At 47.5% G+C, this 19,269-nt stretch overlaps 1 protein-coding gene across 1 annotated transcript in view; it reads left to right on the top strand.

The window, feature by feature from the left end:
* LOC125430911 (disks large homolog 2-like) overlaps positions 1-19,269 on the top strand; it is a 204,586-nt gene that overhangs the window by 502 nt on the left and 184,815 nt on the right. The gene's annotated exons all lie outside the window — the stretch shown is intronic.

Below are 19,269 nucleotides of genomic sequence, written 5' to 3'. Positions count from 1 at the left end.
ATAGATAGGAAACTTTGTTCCAGCGTGAAGTGTGGTCCTTTAAATGCAGCCCAATTATATTCTTGTTATGGATGGTTGAAAGAAAGCCGTGGCTTTATTTGCTGGTGGATGACATTTGAGGGTGAGTTCTTTTTATCCTGCTTTTTGAAATATGAAAGGACAAAAAAAGGGTTCCGAAACAGAAGGGAAGGTAGAATCCCTTCAATGCCTTCTGCAAAAACCACAGATCTGTATTATACGATTTTGGCTTCTTTTTCCTCCCCAAGTTAGGTGCATGTGCATGTGTGTAGTGTATGTGTGTATTTACAAAACACAAAATGTACGACTTAGATTTGGTTCTGAAGTTTTGAACTGCAAACCAGGCACGGTTTCTTGGAATCAATTCAGGTCAAAATCATTGCACCCAGAATAGCTTTGCGCTGGACAGCTGACATCGCGGTAGTGTTCCTTTGGCGATCATTCTGAAAAGATTCTCAGTTCCCACATGCCACATTCTGATAGTCCCCTTTTCTCCACGAGCCCTTTTAATCTTAGTTAAAAGCTTCCGAATAGACATCCTCTAAAATTATGGGGTGGTGTCAGTTTTATTTGGAGCAATGGGAGAGATGTTGAAAAGTCAGAGGCAAAAGCCCAATACGGTCATATATTAGTTCGTTTATGGTACTACAATATGATATATGATAAGATTCTTTGCAGTGCCCCGTATGTGTAAATGCTGTGTTTGAAAAGTAAATTGGGGTTAATTTTTTACTGTGATGAAGAGGGTTTTATGATCCCCCCACCCCCAGCCTCCTTCACTGACTAGAAAAGCAATAGAACATCTTGGTATATCAGGGACTGAGCTTACTTTATATCATGTAGTAAGACAAATTTTTCTTTTACAAGGATAAACCTCCCATTTGAATATGCATAGAAGGAGGAGGAAAGAAACATATGTGACTTGAAGTTAAAATTATTTTTTTGCCCTTTAGCCTCATATCCTTGATTTTTCAGAAGACATTGTTTCGGCTTGCCGAAATTTCGCTTCGTTTATTCGTTTGCTTATTTGTGTGGCATTATTGCGATATAGAGTAATAGGGAACATTCCTCTCCCCCAGCAGGTTATAATCCCTTTTTCTAGACATTCATGATGTGAAATCATTCAGGGGGAAACCCTTGATTTGGTAAATGCTTTTGGGAGAGTACGTTGAGTGACAACTTGACGAATATTTCCAAGCGGCAGATTTTTTCCATCTGGCCGAATCACAATAGCATGGTTAACAAGAGGTTCTTAAGGTAGTTCTTATGTGGCAATCCAGGTCATAGAAAATCATGATATATATTTTGCTGCGAATCACGCCCCCTCCTTAAGTTAGGAGTAAACCGTTTTCAGCCATCATACCTTTACGCACCCTCTTGCTCAGCGTCCCCCATTGCTACTTGCTAACAGTTGGGAGAAAGATAATAGGTGTGAGTGGAAGATAACTAAGACTTGATAATGACATAACTTTCCCAAGTCAAAATACTGATTATTTCCCCCAACACATAGACATTTTCTCATTTGTAGAGTATTCAAGTGGAGAATGGGTGCAGAGTGAGGTTTTTATTTCTCTTTCTCCCTCTCCCGTAATACTAGAACTCAGGGGCATCCGATGAAGTTGATGGGCAATAGGTTCAGCACAGATGAAATGAAATTTTGATTCAATGAGTAAGTCAACTGTGGAACTCAAAACCAGTGCGTATAGTTATGGCCACAAGCACAGATGACTTTAAGAGGGAATTGGACAGATTGATGGACGTGAGGCCCATCAAGGGCTCCTAGCCAGGGTTGCCAACTCTGGCCTAAGAAGCTGCTGGAGAGCTGGCGATGGGGCCTGTGGAGGAAAGAATTCGGAGATGGATTTCACCTAGAATCCATGGGATACCATTGATTTTTCCTCCAATGTTGCCTTTTGCTCCAGGACAATTGATCTCTTATTTGAAATTCCAAGAGAACTCCATATACTATCTGGAGGCTGACAACCACATGTGCTAGCTAAAGTGGCTAATGGGAACCTCCACATTTAGATGTAGCATATCTCTGAATAACAGTATTGGGAAATAACATCAGGGAAGCCTTGGCAGAGGCGTACGGTGGGGAAATGGGGCCCAGAGACAAACGTTATCCAGGCACCCCTCTGCTGCACCTGGGGGTGGGGCTCAGGGGGGCAGGGCTCAGGGGGCTGGGCCCTGAGCCCCCCAGTCCTGCCTCCCTCCCAGCTCCCAACTGGCAGCTCCTTGCTCTCCCCTCTGGGGAGAGCAGGACAGACTGAAGTCTCCGGCCTCGTCTCTCTTGCTTTTATAAGCATGGGGTGGGGCCATACCTCCGGGGGCAGAGCCACGCCCCTGCATTTATAAAAGCAAGGGAGATCAGGCTGGAGACTTCAGTCTGTTCTGCTCTCCCCAGAGGGGAGGGCAGAAGGGGCTGCTGGCTGGGAGCCAGAGGAGGGAGGTTGGGGGGTTGCCCTCAGGTTTCCTTGGCCCTGCCCACATCAATGATGACATGAGTGGGGCCAAGGGAACCCAAAGACGACAAGGCAGCAGGACTTCCTGCTGCCTTGCTGTCTTCCTGGTTATGTGGGGAGCCGATATGGTGCCCCCCAGATGACCAGATTAGTGGTGCCCGGGGACAGAGGATACCCCCTATCCCTAGGGCCATATGCCATTGAGCCTTGGCCTCTCTGTCCTGTTCATTGGCCTGCTGGATGCCAGTGTGGTGTAGTGGTTAAAAGCAGGTGGACTCTAATCTGGCAAACAGGTTTGATTCCCCACTCCTCCAGATGAGCAATGGAATCTAATCTGGAGAACCAGGTTTGTCTCCCTAGTCCTCCATGTGAAGCCTGCTGGGTGACCTTGGGCTAGTCACAGTTCTCTCAGAAGTCTTTCAGCCCCACTTACCCCACAAGGTATCTGCTGTGGAAAGGAAGGGAAAGATTTAGTAAACCGCTTTGGGATTCCTTATGTTTAAGAAAATCGGAGTATAAATCCAAACTACTACTGCTACTCTTCTTCCAGTTGGCCACTGCATAAAACATTATGTGGGACTAGATGGCTCACAATGTCCTGTTTTTCTGAGGAGAACCAACTTTGGGGAGTAGGGAAGAAGAATTTAGAGCAGGGAAATGGTTGTCTTTGTATGTATGCTCTTAACCCTTTCCCCACCTTCCAGGCTTCTGTTACATCTCCTCCCCCTCAGGCCACTCCCACAACTTTCCAGGCAAAAATTTGCCAATGCAAAACATGCTAACACTTCAGCTCCTCCATGTTCAAAGGGGAATTCTGCTAGAACAGGGTTGTGCAGTAACATATTTTGTGTGACAAGTTCAGCATCAGCAAGGACCATTTTTGTCCGTCTTGTGAACACCTGAGGGTCTGTTTTCGTAATAGGAACTGTTCAGGCAAAGGTCTTTAGAAGAAGCTTGTCGTATCATGGCTAGACTAGTCACTGGGAGGCCCAAGTTCACATTTGAAGCCTGCTGTAAAGTTTGCTGAGAGACCTTGGATGAGTCATTCTCTTTTGACCTAATCTACCTCTGCGGGTTGGTGTGAGAATATAATGGAGGAAGGAGGACCGTGTACAAAACCTCTTGAACTCCTGGGAACAGAAAATGTGACATACAGGTATTTTCATTCTCTTTTGCTTGAGAGGATACTATATGAAACCCTTCCAACCAGAGGTGTGGAGGGCGGAAATGGCACCTGGAGCAACACCTGCTCTGGGCGCCCCCTGCACTCCCGCACCCCACTTACCTGCTCTGGCGACAGCCCAGCCAGGCTACTTCTTCAACCAATGGAGCCTCCACTGGCTGAAGGAGCAGCCTGGTGGGTCGGCCAAGATGCGCCCGGTGGCAGCCCAGCCAGGCTGCTCCTTCGGCTGGTGGAGGCTCCACCGGCTAAAGGAGCGGTGGGGCGGGGCTGAGGGGAAGAGAGTGGGGGCATGACCTGCTGGCATGCACCTGGGGACGTATGACCCCACATGTCCCCGTGAGCGCTCCGCCTCTGCTTCCAACTCCAATGACATTAACGGGAGTTCAAACAGGAGCCACAATGTGTGGACATTTCCCCAGGTGAAGGAAAGCAGAATAAGTATGGCATAGAATTATGTCACTTTGCTTCTAGATTAGATGGCTCTTGAGAAAGGATTATACATGATTTAATGTAGATATTTATTGGGTGTGGAAGGAGCATTTTATAACATTTGTGATTCATTTGCTCCTAACTGGCAGTGAAAAGTGCTGTCAAGTTGCCACTGATTTTTGGCAATCCTATACGGGATTTCCAAGGCAAGAGATGAACAGAGGTGATTTGCCATTGCCTGCCTCTCAGTAGCAACCCTGAACTTCTTTGTTGGTCTCCCATCCGGGGCTGACCCTTTTTAGCTTCTGAGAACTGATGTGATCAGGCTAGCCTAGGTCATCCATATCATGGTCCCTCCTAACTATCTATCAAAAAATCCACTATTTTCATAGAAAACCTTGATATCCATAATGCCTGATGGCTTCTACACTAGATCATAAGAACATAAGAACATAAGAACATAAGAAGAAGCCAGCTGGATCAGACCAGAGTCCATCTAGTCCAGCTCTCTGCTACTCGCAGTGGCCCACCAGGTGCCATTGGGAGCTCACATGCAGGATGTGAAAGCAATGGCCTTCTGCTGCTGCTGCTCCCGAGCACCTGGTCTGCTAAGGCATTTAAGATCCTAATGGAGGACCCTTTCTTGCTGTATGAATACTTCCTACAGAACGTGATTCCTCACTTGTTAGAAGGGAGTCAGAGGATCTGACCCTTTTTTCTGTAGTCGGCTTGTTTCCTCTTCAACTGAACACATTAGCCCCCAAGGCATCTTTGTTTTGAAGTCGTAGATAAAACCAAAATGACCTGGCTGCAAATCCGTAGAGAGAACGAAAATCCAAAGTTGACGTGTATTTGTTTTCAGAAGCTAGTAACGGGGGCTCGTGATGCTGCAGGTTTTGTTTTTTTTACAAGCACTTGTAAAAGAAAAAAAAATCAAAGACTTGATACTTTCAGGACAATACTGAGAGACCGTAAAGATGAGAGTGTCTAGCCCAAGGTCACTCTGTAAGCTTCTTTGGCTGATTGAGGGTTCAAATTCAGGTCTCCCAAACTGTGATCAGATACGTTATGTTACTATTTGCTACTTATCTTTTTCCCTAAATTCCTCATCTGCACAATGAGAATGAATGAAAAACTAAGGGACGGTGATTTGTTTAAATGTTCCCTGGTGGATTCATGACTGAATTAAGACTTGACTAGAAGATTTCATAACTGTCTGCTTAAACACCGTACAAGCTGCATGTACACATATCCTTTTCAGACATTGCAATCACACGTGCTGGGACCACAACCAACTGCGCGTAACAAGAACACACATTACTTATGGTGCTCCCAATACATGTGCTTTAGCAGAAGAAGAAGAAGACTCTGGATTTATATCCCACCTTTCTCTCCTGTAAGGAGACTCAAGGTGGCTTACAAGCTCCTTTCCCGTCCTCTCCCCACAACAGACACCTTGGGAGGTAGATGGGGCTGAGAGAGGTCTGAGAGAACTATGACTAGCCCAAGGTCACCCAGCAGGAATGTAGGAGTGCAGAAACACATCTGGTTCACCAGATAAGCCTCCACCACTCAGCTGGAGGAGTGGGGAATCAAACCCGGTTCTGCAGATTAGAATCCACCTGCTCTTAACCGCTACACCACACTGGCTCTCTGACCATGCACACATGTGGTATGTACAGTCTTGCTTCATGTGAACCTTGAAAAATCCAGCAGTTAATTCATGCATTCTGAAGGTATACATGTATGGTAAATATGCATTGTCCCAATTCCCACAGCATGGTGACCTCATGCGTCAGCAGGACTGCAGGTCATGATGCATGGTTGGGAGGCTACCAGGACACGTGATAGTAATTTCTGAAAAGCATCTGTGTACACCCAGCCAGTACAGTTCTCATCCCATGGTTAAGAGCATTGCTGATCATTAGGGTGAGATCCTATGTACTGTGTTTTGTATCTGCATATGTACTGTGCCTAAGCATTGGTGGGACCAGTGAAATTGCAAGTCATTGTTAGGTCCTGGTACAACGATCAATACATTTGACTCTGGATATAAAATCAGAAGTCTTTTTTGGGTTGTCAGCAAAGACTCAAATGGCAGGAAGCTGGATCTGGGGATCCTGACTTCTGCAAACACATTTATTTCCTTCTTTCGCTGCATTAACACCCCCTCCCATCTTCCCACAGATTAATAGAACAACAAGGTGTGAAAAGCTTTGTATTGGAGTCCTCAGTATCTCAAGGCCAAGTGATAGTCTACTGCCTGGAGCCTCCTTCCTCCCCCTTTCTCAGAGGAGGAAGTTCTCGGAGAAAATTAAGTAATTTGACAGAAACTTCTGTTTCCTCTTGAAAGACATCTGACGTTTCTCCTGGGGTGTGGATGGAATTTCATTGTAGGCAAAATTCAGTGGCTGTGCCGAAATTTCGCTCAACTCAAAATTCGGCAACTGTGCCTGGGATCCCCAACCTTTTTGAGCCTGTGAGCATTTTTTTAATTATGCCACGAAGCGATGGGCACAAACACAACACGGCCACTGTTGGGGGCAGGCCGCAAAATGGCCACTGTGGGTGGCAGGGCTTCCGTTACACACGTAACGGAAGCCCAAATTCAGGAAGGAAGAGTTGTGATATTTTTAAAATACACTGGGAAAGAAGAGCGAGAGAAAATAAAACACTTCTGTTGCTGTGGCTACAGAAACAATGCCGTTTTGCTCCACATAACCAATCAGATCTTCAGTAGCCATCCAGAAGCCCTGCTCAGTAAGAACCCTGCCTGACCTTTCTACAAACACTTGGTGGGCATCAAGGAAGGTGCTGATGGACCCCCCAATGCCCACGAGCACAAGTTGAGGCTATGCTGACCTTGTAGTGAGGCAGTAAGAGCTTTTGAGAAGCATAGGGGCAGAAAATAGAAATAAGTCTGTTTCATGTAAATGCAGCTTGAGAGCCAGCATGGTGTAGTGGTTAAGAGCAGGTGGACTCTAATCTGGAGAACTGGGTTTGATTCCCTACTCCTCCACATGAGCGGAGGACTCTTATCTTGTTTCCCTGCTCCTTCACATGAAGTCTTCTGGGTGACCATGGGCTAATTACAGTTCATTCAGACCTCTCTCAGCCCCACCTACCTCACAAGGGGTCTGTTGTGGGGAGAGGAAGGGAAAGGAATGTATAAGCCATCTTGAGACTCCTTGCAGGAGAGAAAGGTGGGGTATAAATCGGAACTCTTCTTCTGTTTCAGTTATGTGCTAATTATTCCATGTTAAACATATGAGCATTTAAACCTTTTAATGATTCCAGTCCAGGATGGTGCTGTGGTTTGGTCTGAGCAATTTTCCTTCCCGCTGGTGTCCCGTTCCCTTGTTTTTTATCCTTCTTCTCACCTGTAATCTCAAAGCTTGAATTGTTCTATTGCTGGGCAAGGAAAGTGATTGCTGTTAACTTTGCTGACTTTGGTTACAAGGTTCCGAATACTGTTCAGCTGGGAAGTCATATACAAAATGCTGGGTCCTGGGCCATGTACCGAGCCTCAGAAAAATGGATGACACCCATGCAAGTTCTACCTCTATCTGTGCTGCTATGATGGAGGAAGGCTTCCAACTTTACTCAATAGAATTTGAGGATAGGGGAAAATCCACCACATTGGATGTATGCTATGCTGGTTTATGTCCAATGATGTGCATCTGACCTACCGTCTCACGCAACCCTGACCAACTATTTCACTCCATAAAGTTTGAAGACATGCAAATGCACTTCACCTCCCTCCCACCCACAAGGGAGAGAAAACATATCTCCCACTACACAGTTGCTTCACACTCTGACATTGGGAGAAACACATCTTACCGTGACATGCCTCTGAAGATGCCAGCCATGGATTCGGGTGAAACATTACTAGCAAAAACTACCAGACCATGGCCACAGAGCACGGAAAACCCCCAACAGCCATTTGAAGACTTCTTCCAGCTGAAGGAATCTTCTCTCTTAATTGGGTCTTCCTTTGGAAGAAGTCCCACAGGTGGAAGAAAACTCCTTAGGCTCAAAGGAAGGTTCTATGGAAGATAGTTGGAACCACTCCTGTAACAAATGGTGGTAGAATGTGTCATCAAGTTGCAGTCAACCTATGGTGACCCTGTAGGGTTTCAAGCCAAGAGACATTCGAAGGTGGTTTGCCATCACCTGCCTCTATTTTGCAACCCTTCCTTGGTGGTCTCCCATCCAAATACTTCCTTGGTGGTCTCCCATCCAAATACTAACCAGGGCTGTCCATGCTTAGCTTCTGAGATCTGACAAGATTGAGTGAGCCTGGGCCATCTAAGTCAGGGCCAATAACAAATACAATTAGGGGGAGAAATGAGTTTTATGACACTTTTGACTGAAAGATTTACTGTGCTATTAGCTTTTTATGTATTAGAACCCACTTCATCCAATACTTGAGATATACATGATAATAACAAGGCCTTCCAAGAGGCAGACAAAACATGGCCCGTGACTTAGCAGGTAGGGCTCTATGACTTATAAGCCATGGGTTCAAGACCACTGCTGTAACCTGACTAACCCCCGGAGTACATAAGTTAAACAATGTACATGATCTCGGGAGAGAAGGCAGTAGGATATAGCCTGATTTCATCTGATCTTGGAAGCTAAGCAGGGGCAGTACTTGGAAGGGAGGTCACCATGGAAGCCTCTCCAGTGTAAGACAATGACAAACCATCTCTGCTTCTCACTTGTCTTGAATGCTGGGGTCACCAAAAGTCAACTGTAACTTGATAGTACTCAGCGCCATCTTTACAGCATGATAGGCCCCTGGGCAAAGCAGCCCGTTGGGGACCCTATCTACACAACTGCTCACATTATGTAGTGCGTGAGATATGTACACATGCACGCACATGTGGCTGAAGAGGTGACCGTGATACTAAATCAGAGATGAATGCCAATATGCACTTCTTATCATAAACATTAACATCAATATTGTTTACCTTTGGTAAAACACAGGCTAAATATTCATTTTCCAATTACAAATATTTATAGTTTAGTATAGTGTAGTATTTATTTATTGACAGCAAGTCACAACATACTTAGATTAGCATGGGGGCCCTATGCTCGTGGAGCATCTGGGCAACTGTCCAGCATGCCCATTGGCTAAGATGTCCCTGATGGCACTTTTACTCATACACGCACACTTGATCTCAGTTGGGAAGATGTCATGATATAGCCCAGTGTCATCAGAACTTCGAAGCTAAATATTGACAGTTCTTGGAAGGGAGGCCACCAAGGAAGACTCTGCAGAGGTAGGCAATGGCAAACCACCTCTCCTTAACCATGTGCCTTGAAAGCAGATGCACATCTAGGGAAAATGTAGCCTGGTGCAAAATCTGTGTTTTCCGCCCCCCGGCCTCCCCGCCCCCCCTTGTATGGTTGGCCGCCCTCCCCCACCACAACCAAACAACTTTTTTTTGCACCAGGTCTTGAAGTCAGTATATAGACTTGGGGGAAAGGAGGAGGGGTGTGGGGGTGATTTTTTTACACACCCCACATGGCTAAATGGCCACAGCCCGGGGACATTTAACCCCATATGTCCCCCTGGGCAGCACACCCCTGCTTGAAAGCCCCTTGATGAGGGTTATTGCAAGTCGACTCTGACTCGATGGCACTTTACGCACACACACGACCTTAGCAGTGCACAGAGAACACAATTAGCTCTTGCAATATGTTATAGGTTAGAACATGTCATTTGATTCCCCTTCCTGGTTGCAACGGGGGCGGTTCTTCCTGACCCACATTCCCCTCTCTCCCACTCGCTTTGCTCACCCCATTCCTTACGCTCTGAGCAACGAGCGGTGGACGCAATTGATTTCTCCTCTTTAGCACTCGAGGGACTTTGGCCTGATGCAGCACAGCCCGCGTGTTCTTTTAAAAAGCATTTTTTAGTGTCATGTTGCTTGCATCCTTGGGTGATACATAATTGTCTAAGACAGCAGCGGCAGCTGAGAAATGGCCATTAGAGCCGGGCTTGCAAAGACTGTGGCGGCGCTTCTGCCTGAGCCGCTTGATACATCTGGGTCTCTTTAAAGGGATGCGTTAAGCAGCCGTGGTGCAGAGACCGCGCGATGTTTCTCCTCCGCTCTCCCCTCCTTAATAAACGACATTAATTTTGGCTTCCGTAGATGGTTGCTTACTCATAAATGCATTACTGGTGCATGCAGTTAATTTCATGGAGATTAAACTGTCAAGGGTAGAGGCTACAATCCAGAAATGCTAAAGTCACGTAGAGACGTTGCCATTGAGTCCAGCTAAAGAGCCAGCGTGGTGTAGTGGTTTAATGCTGGTGGATTCTAATCTGGAGAACCAAGTTTGATTCCCCACTCCTCCACCTGAGTGACAGAGGCTTATCTGGGAAACCAGATGTGTTTCCGCACGCCTATATTGCTGCTGGGTGACCTTGGCCTGGTCACAGTTCTCTCAGAACTCTCTCAGCCCCACCTACCTCACAAGGTGTCTGATGTGGGGAGAGGAAGGGAAAGGATCTTGTAAGCCACCTTGAGTCTCCTTACAAGAGAGAAAGGTGGGATATGAATCCAAACTCCTTGTCGTCGTCGTCCTCGTCGTCCTCGTCGTCGTCCTTGTCCTCGTCGTCGTCGTCCTCATCCTCGTCCTCGTCCTCGTCGTCCTCTTCCTCCTCCTCCTCCTCCTCCTCCTCCTCCTCCTCCTCCTCCTCCTCCTCCTCCTCCTCCTCCTCCTCCTCTTCTTCTTCTTCTTCTTCTTCTTCTTCTTCTTCTTCTTCTTCTTCTTCTTCTTCTTCTTCTTCTTCTTCTTCTTCTTCTTCTTCTAAAAAGCCGTGCAGGATGCAGAAAGAAATAAGTGGGAGAATTTGGTGAGATTGAATGAAAAAGTTGGCTGGATCCAATACAATGTGTACGTGTGTGCTTGCCAAACCCCCATATGATCACCGGTTCGTGAGCATGGAATCTGTGTTCATAGAAAGTGTAAATACATAGATTCCCCACCCTGTGACTAAGAATGCTGCTTTTTTTCCCCAGTGTTCCTGATCAAAGAGAGGGAGGTTATCCATTTAGTTTCCATGCTCATGGCTAGAAGAAGAGAAAAGGAGTTTGGATTTATACCCTGCTTTTCCCAATGAGAAGGAGTTTCAAAGCGGCTTACAAACACCTTCCCTTCCGCTCGCCACAACAGACACCTTGTGAGCAGGTGGGACTGAGAGAGTTTGGAGAGAACTGTGACTAGTCTAAGGTCAACCCTCAGGCTTCATATGAAGGATTGGGGAATCAAACCCCGTTTTCTAGATTAGAGTCTGCTGTTCATGCGGAGGAGTGGGGGATCAAACAGGGTTCTCCAGATTAAAGTTCACCACTCTTAACCACTACACTTTGCTGACTCTCCAGAGCAGTGGTTCTCAATCTTCCTAATGCTGCGACCCTTTAATACAGTTCCTCATGTTGTGGTGGCCCCCAACCCTAACATTGATCCATTTTACAGATGGAGAACACTGATGCAGAGAGTCTTAGGTGACCCCTGTGAAAGGGTCGTTCGACCTCTAAAAGGGGTCGTGACCCACAGGTTGAGAACCGCAGCTCCAGAGGGAGGTAGCAGGATCAGGGTACTTTTGCGTACTTCCCATTGACGTATCAGCTGTCTCGAGTCTCTTGGGAGATTGGCGGGGTATACATGGAAAATATAAATAAATAAATATCATGAGAAACCACGGTCCTGCATGCCTATTGATTCCAAAAACAGATGTATGATATTCTGTTACTTCCTGGGTCTCACTAGGGGCACACCAGTCTTTTAGCTTCTGAGAGCTGATGATATCGGGCTATACAACCCCACTTTCCCTCCCTGTGCACCCGCAAATCAGCATCACACCTGTATTTTATGCCTTCAGAGGTACCTCATACTTCTTCTGTATGAACAGTGTCAAAAACCAGTGTATGCGTGCCCAACGAAAACAGATTGACTTAACCAACCGTCAAAAGCTGAGAAACGAAAGGGTCGCAGCAGTGGCGTAGGAGCAGCAGTGGCAAAAGGAGCAGCAGTGGCGTAGGAGGTTAAGAGCTCATGTATCTAATCTGGAGGAATTGGGTTTGATTCCCAGCTTCTACCTGAGCTGTGGAGGCTTATCTGGGGAATTCAGATTAGCCTGTACACTCCCACACACGCCAGCTGGGTCACCTTGGGCCAGTCACAGCTTCTCGGAGCTCTCTCACCCCCACCTACCTCACAGGGTGTTTGTTGTGAGGGGGGAAGGGCAAGGAGATTGTCAGCCCCTTTGAGTCTCCTACAGGAGAGAAAGGGGGGATATAAATCCAAACTCTTCTTCTTCTTCTTCGTCGCCAAAAATGTGAGCAGACGTAAAAAGTAGTGAAGTCAGAGACGTTCCTTCATTATTAGCGGAAAACAAAGACGCCAAATCCTGGCACACAAACGCGTCGGATGTTAGGTTCTTCCGTCAGGTCTAAGCATCTGGCGAGTCCTGGAGGTTCCAGATGAACTCTCTCCTGTTCTGCATGCAGTATCAGATGTCCCAAAGGGTCTTTTTGTTCTCTGACTCAGAGTGTTTCCACTGTCAGATTGGATACATCATGGTAACTTAGCCTCTGCCATTCTTTTTGCTCAATATGCGTTTCAGCCCTCAGCACAGCAAAGCCAGACAGATCATTAGCCCGGCTTCTCAACATGCATGTCTTTCCCGTCATGATCTTTCTCTCTCCTCCTCCCCCCTAAGGGGGGAGAGATTCTGTATGAACAAACCAGTCGCTTTGATGGCGTAATAGCTATCGCACCCAAGAAGACGACCCAGGAAAAATATTAACGGGATATTAAAATATCAACATGATCGTTGACAACTTAATTAGGAGAATCCAGACCCAGCTTGTTTTTAAAAAGATTCGTCCTGTAGGTTAAGAACATAAGAACAAGCCAGCTGGATCAGACCAGAGTCCATCTAGTCCAGCACTCTGCTACTCGCAGTGGCCCACCAGGTGCCTTTTGGAGCTCACGTGCAGGAGGTGAAAGCAATTGCCTTCTGCTGCTGCTGCTCCCGAGTACCTAGTCTGCTAAGGCCTTTGCAGTCTCAGATCAAGGAGGATCAAGATTGGTAGCCATAGATCGACTTCTCCTCCACAAATCTGCCCAAGCCCTTTTTAAAGCTATCCAGGTGAGTGGCCATCACCACCTCCTGTGGCAGCACATTCCAAACACCAATCACACGTTGCGTGAAGAAGTGTTTCCTTTTATTAGTCCTAATTCTTCCCCCCAGCATTTTCAATGAACGCCCCCCGGTTCTAGTATTGTGAGAAAGAGAGAAAAAATGTCTCTCTGTCCACATTTTCTACCCCATGCATAATTTTATAGACTTCAATCATATCCCCCCTCAGCCGCCTCCTCTCCAAACTAAGGAGCCCCAAGTGCTGCAGCCTCTCCTCATAAGGAAGGTGCTCCTGAGGTAGAGATTTCATGCAGAGTTTGGGTTCGGCAGCTAGGTTTCTTCTCACGGAGCATCGTCGTATTGACAAGTCCTTTGTGATCATCAGAGGATGAAACAAAACATGCACGCTAACCAGGGGCTTGTCGTGTTTGAATATTTTATGTCAATATGCGGTGTCACATTTTGTGTTACTCGGTTGGCTCCGTACTTGTTTACATTTTGTTTACACTCCCCCTCGATTCTTCTCTTTGGTGATGGACAAGCTTATTGACGGCTAGTAGCTGCTTTAACAAGCAGTGGTGGGATCCAAAAATTTTAGTAACAGGTTCCCATGGTGGTGGGATTCAAACTGTGGCGTAGCGCCAATGGGGCTGGGTGGAGCACGACAGGGGCGTGGCCAGGCAATCTGGGGCGGGGCATTCCTGGGCGGGGCTGTGGCAAGGACGCAGCCGCTGCGCCAGTCCTTGGGCGGGAAACGAATGCACGCAGGCGCAGGCTGCCACGCACGCCGGTGCACCTCCTGCTAGACTGCTTCAAGTTCTGCGCGCTACTGCTGAGAGGAGGGGCGTCACTAAGGCAAAAATCACGTGGCAAAATCACCCATTAGTAACCGCCTCTCGGCACACAGCAATCATTCGTAACCTACTCTCGGGAACCTGTGAGAACCTGCTGGATCCCACCTCTGGTAACAAGCCCAGATTAGCCGGATCTCAATTGAGTTCGGAAGCTAAGTTGGGTCACTACTTGGATGGGGGAGACAACCAAGGAAGACAGAGACTGCCATGCAAAGGGAGACGATGGCGCACCCTCTCTGCTCATCTCGAGCCTTGAAGAACCTGTGAGGTGGAACTTCATGGGGTCACCTTGAGTTAGTTGTTATTTAATGGTTCTCTTTACCTTATCAGTGTCCCCTGTACATTGCACGGGTACATGGCCGCTATATTGGTGTCACAGAGATAAGGGGTCACCCAGCAGGGGGAGCTGTCCTGGGCATCTCAATTCCTTTGGAGGGACTAATGATTGGAGGGACTATTGTATTGTCGAAGGCTTTCATGGCCGGAATCACTGGGGTGCTGTGTGGTTTCACTATCAGATCCTCTGAAGATGCCAGCTACAGATGCAGGCGAAACGTCAGGAGAGAATGCTGCTAGAACACGGCCACACAGCCCGGAAACCACACAGCACCCTGGAGGGACTATTGTCAGTTACTTTTGTATGTGTGTCTGAGTGTGTGTGTTTTGCAGTGTAAGTACTCTAAGCACATACAAGTCTACACATGTGGGCTCGGCACATGTAACTGAGGACTGGGCTTTGCGCTCACTTCCTAGCCACCACAGCGCAAGCATCATTACTGCATGACTGACAGTTTGCAAGAAAATATTGTTCAATATGTACATTTTAAAAGGTGTCCTGTTAAGCAGTGCTTTTGCCTGAAATGTTGCAGAGTTACTATCAAATGTATGAATAACCTCATTCCCTGACATTTGATGTTTGGCTGCAAACACTATGGCAGCCATTTTGCGGTTGGCTCCACCTCCTGCGGCAGCCATTTTATGGTTGCGCTCTTTTTCCCTATGTAAGAATTTCAAATATGGTCACATCCTCACAACGTTGCAGAGTTACTATCAGAATTAGGAATAGTCCCATTCCCTGAAATTTGATTTTTGGCTGTGCCTGCTGTCGCTGCCATTTTGCGGTTGGCTCCACCTCCTGCAGCAGCCATTTTACAGTTGCATTTCTTCCCCTGTATAAGAATTCCAAAAAATTATCACATCCTCACAACGTTTGGAGACTTCTGCTGTACCATATCTCTGTGTAGAACAGGGGTCTGCAAACTGCAGCTCTCCAGATGTTCATGGACTACAAATCCCATCAGCCCCTGCCATCATGGCCAATTAGCCATTCCACTGAAACATCCAATATGGAATTAAGACCCCTTCAATGGTTAGTCCTTTAAAACCAACCCTAGAACTATAGTTTTTCTACACCAGGGTGTGCAATCTGCGGCTCTCCAGATGTTCATGGACTACAATGATGGGAATTGTAGTCCATGAACATCTGGAGAGCCACAGGTTGCAGACCCCTGGTGTAAAAAAACTAAAGTTCTGGGGTTGGCTTAAAGGACAATCCATTGAAGGGGTCTTAATTCCATATTTGATGTTTCAGTGCAATGGCACAATGCCATCAGTATCTTGAGAGCTGATAATATCAAACAGCTGCAATGCTATTCAGATCGAAGAGGAACTGAATCAGCTGATTCCCCCCCCTCCCCATCCTGTTCATATTTCTATCTATTCAGAGCTGATTGGCTCTATTGTTTCTCCCCTCCAAACACCAGCAACTCTACTCTGAAGAAGCTTTTACCTCCTCTTCATCTGCGGGTACCCGTTTGAACTGTCTGTGCCGGAGTCCTTTAATGTTGAAGTATCTAAGAAGCACAGCAATAGGAAGGTGACATATGTACACAAGGGCAGAGGCGTAGCTGGCCCATCTTGCGCCCGGTGCACACTCTGCATTTTCTGCCCCGCCCACCACCTGAGTTCAACCTGAAAGTCCAGGCTGGAAAAAGCGGCCTGTTCACTTGAGGCTGAAAACAGCCTGGTGGGAACTACACTTCCCAGGAGACCTTGGGGCTCGCAAGGTGTCCTGGGAAGTGTAGTTCCCACCAGGCCGTTTTTCAGCCTCAAGTGCACAGGCTGCTTTTCCAGCCTCCACTTTCAGGCTGAACTAAGGTAAGTGTGTGGGGGGAGCAGTGGGGTGATTTTCTGCCCCCCCCAGGCATGCACCCGGTGCAATGCGCGCACCCCCCTGTCCTCTGGTAGCTCCGCCTCTGCACAAGGGCCATTACTGTGATTCAGTGGTGGAGCAGAAGACCCCTGGTTCAGTTCCTTCCACTTCATTATGGTTGCAAAGTAGGGAAATCCATGGAAATGTTGGAGGGGGAACCGAAGGAAGTCAGAGTAGGGATGCCAGTAGGTTTAATGTCATAGACTCCACCTTTCAAAGGAGCTACTTTCTCCAGGTGAACTCATCTTTATCTGCTGGAGATCAGTTGTAATCCCAGATGCTCTCCAGCCACCACCTGGAGGTTGGCAAATCTGTCTACCATGGTTGTATTGTCTATTTGGACTGCTGGTAGCTCTCCAGAGACTCAAGGCATAGATCTTTCACATAACCTATCACCTGATCATGTTACCTGGAGATGCCAGGGATTGAACCTGGGACCTTCTGCCTGTCAAACAGATCCTCTGTGGCTGTGCCATGGCCCCTCCCTGTAGAATCATAGAATTGGAAGAGACCCCCAAGGGCCATCAAGTCCAACCCCCTGCCATGCAGGAACACACAATCAAAGCACTCCCGACATATGTTCATCCAGCCTTTCTTTAAAGACCTCCAAAGAAGGAGACTCCACCACACTCCAAGGGAGCGTATTCTATGGTGAACTAGCCCTTACCATCAGGAAGTTCTCTCTAATGTTTAGGCAGAATCTCTTTTCCTGTACTTGAATCCATTACTAGTCTTTGGAGCAGCAGAAAACAAGCTTGCTCCCTCTCCAACATGACATCCCTTCCAATACTTAAACATAGCTATCATGTCACCCCTTAACCTTCTTTTCTCCAGAATAAAGATACCCAGCTCCCAAAGCTGCTCCTTGTAGGACATTGAATCCAGACCTTTTACCTTTTTCGTCACCCTCCTCTGGACCCATTCCAGTTTGTCAACATCCTTCTGGAATTGCAGCACCCAGTACTGTACACAGTATTTCAGGTGAGGTCTGACCAATGCAGAATAGAGTGGTACTATTACATCCCTCAGTCTACACCAGCCATTCTCAACCAAGGTTCCGTGGTACCCTGGGGTGCTGTGAGCATGTCCCAGGGGTACCGCGGCAACACTACCGCCCCCCCTCATTTTTGTGGTGTCTCCCACCGGCGCCAGCAAGGACATGGAGCTGGCCCATGGGGCAGGGCCTGCCACAAGGTCAGAAGCCACCACCACCCCCAGTGCTTCCCTTCACCCTGGGAGAGGAAGGTGGGGGGTGGCAAGCAGGGGCAATGGGAGGGGAAGGTGGAGGGTGGTGGCAGGGATACCGTGAGATATGAAGAGTGAGGTCAGGGTACCTGACGAAAAGGTTGGGAAACACTGGTCTAGACCAGGGGTAGGGAACCTGCGGCTCTCCAGATGTTCAGGAACTACAATTCCCATCAGCCTCTGTCAGCATGGCCAATTGGCCATGCTGGTAGGGGCTGATGGGAATTGTAGTTCCTGAACATCTGGAGAGCCGCAGGTTCCCTACCCCTGGTCTAGACACTATATTCTTATTGATGCAGCCCAAAATCACAGGTGATGTGAAAGTCTTTTATCTGAGATGCTGGAAAGCTGCTGTCACTCATGGTGGACAAACTTGACCTTGGTAGACCAATGGTCTGATTCAGGTGCCCTGTTCACATATTATACTGAACGCATTCTGCCAGCCTGCATACATTTGCTTGTAAGAAAGAACCAACACGCTCACATTACTGCTCAGATTTCACAGTTCTTTCTGATGGTATGTCACGTTCTCGTACACAAGTGAAGGAGGTAAACAAACTCTTTGATGCACAGATTCGTAGAAGAAGAAGAGGAGTTGGTTTTTATACCCCACTTTACCTTTAAGTCTCATAGTGGCTTAGAATTGCCTTCCCTTCCTCTCCCTATAGCACCCACCTTGTGAGGTAGGTGAGGGGGCTGAGAGAGTTCGAAGACAGTTTGAAGAGGCTTCATGTAGATTCATGGGGAATCAATCCCAGCTCTTCAGATAAGAATCCACCGCTCTTAACCACCGTACCACGCTGGCTCTCTAGAACATTACTAGAGACATTTTGTAAGATTGTGCCTCCTATTCTGCATTAATTAGTTGGATGTCACCTCACCGACAGTCTCCACCGTAAACAACAGGAAGAAAGTTCGCTCAGGTCGCCCAAGATTCTAATTTCTGTTTTAGCTCCGCAGATGCCAAGTTATAAGGACATCCGGCTTTCTCTTCCGCAAGTGCCTTCCAAGCCGATTGAGACATCTTGATCTTCACGTGTTTGCGTGTTGTAGTTCCAAGGTCCTTCATCCCACGGCTTTTCCTTGAAGGCGTTTCCTGAAAAAAGATAGGACTCCTTCAAAAACAGAGTCTTGCAGGTTAATTTTGAATAGGACTGATCCGGAGAACGAAGGCCCGAAGCTTTGATTCCAACCAGGTGTTCGGCGGACACCCTGCAGCACGCCGAACCGTTTCCCAACAGCCTGCCTGAGCACACTGTGATGTTCCGAACTGACTTTTCAAATTGGCTGGCATTTACAATCGCTGCTCTGCCATATGCCGTCTTTGATCTGCTCTTGCTTCGAAGCGTGCCGGCCAAATGCTGTTACATACATCGCAGCTATAAAAAAAATCATTTTGTCGCTAACCTGCAGAACTGAAATAGGACGAGAGTTTGTGATAATTGGGATGTGTGTGTGTTAAGTGTCGTCAAGTCACTTCCGACGCATGGCCCTGGCTCCCAATTTGCGTCCGGGCCCAAGTCAAGGTTAACTTAGAAAGCCCCAAAGAAGTGGCTGCGACTTACCACGGCCGCCATTGCTGATGGGGAAGGGACAGCCTCCTTGGTGGCTGCCGCCTTCCCTGGTGGCCTTGCGAGCTTCCAAGTGCTCGCGAGGTTTTTCCGGGCCCTAGGGCGCCAAGCAGTGACGCTGGGTGCCCTGAT

This window comes from Sphaerodactylus townsendi, linkage group LG04, assembly GCF_021028975.2.
Source record: "Sphaerodactylus townsendi isolate TG3544 linkage group LG04, MPM_Stown_v2.3, whole genome shotgun sequence".
Taxonomy (NCBI): domain Eukaryota; kingdom Metazoa; phylum Chordata; class Lepidosauria; order Squamata; family Sphaerodactylidae; genus Sphaerodactylus; species Sphaerodactylus townsendi.
Note: the sequence above shows the minus strand (reverse complement) of the source record. Positions and strands in the feature narration are given on the sequence as shown.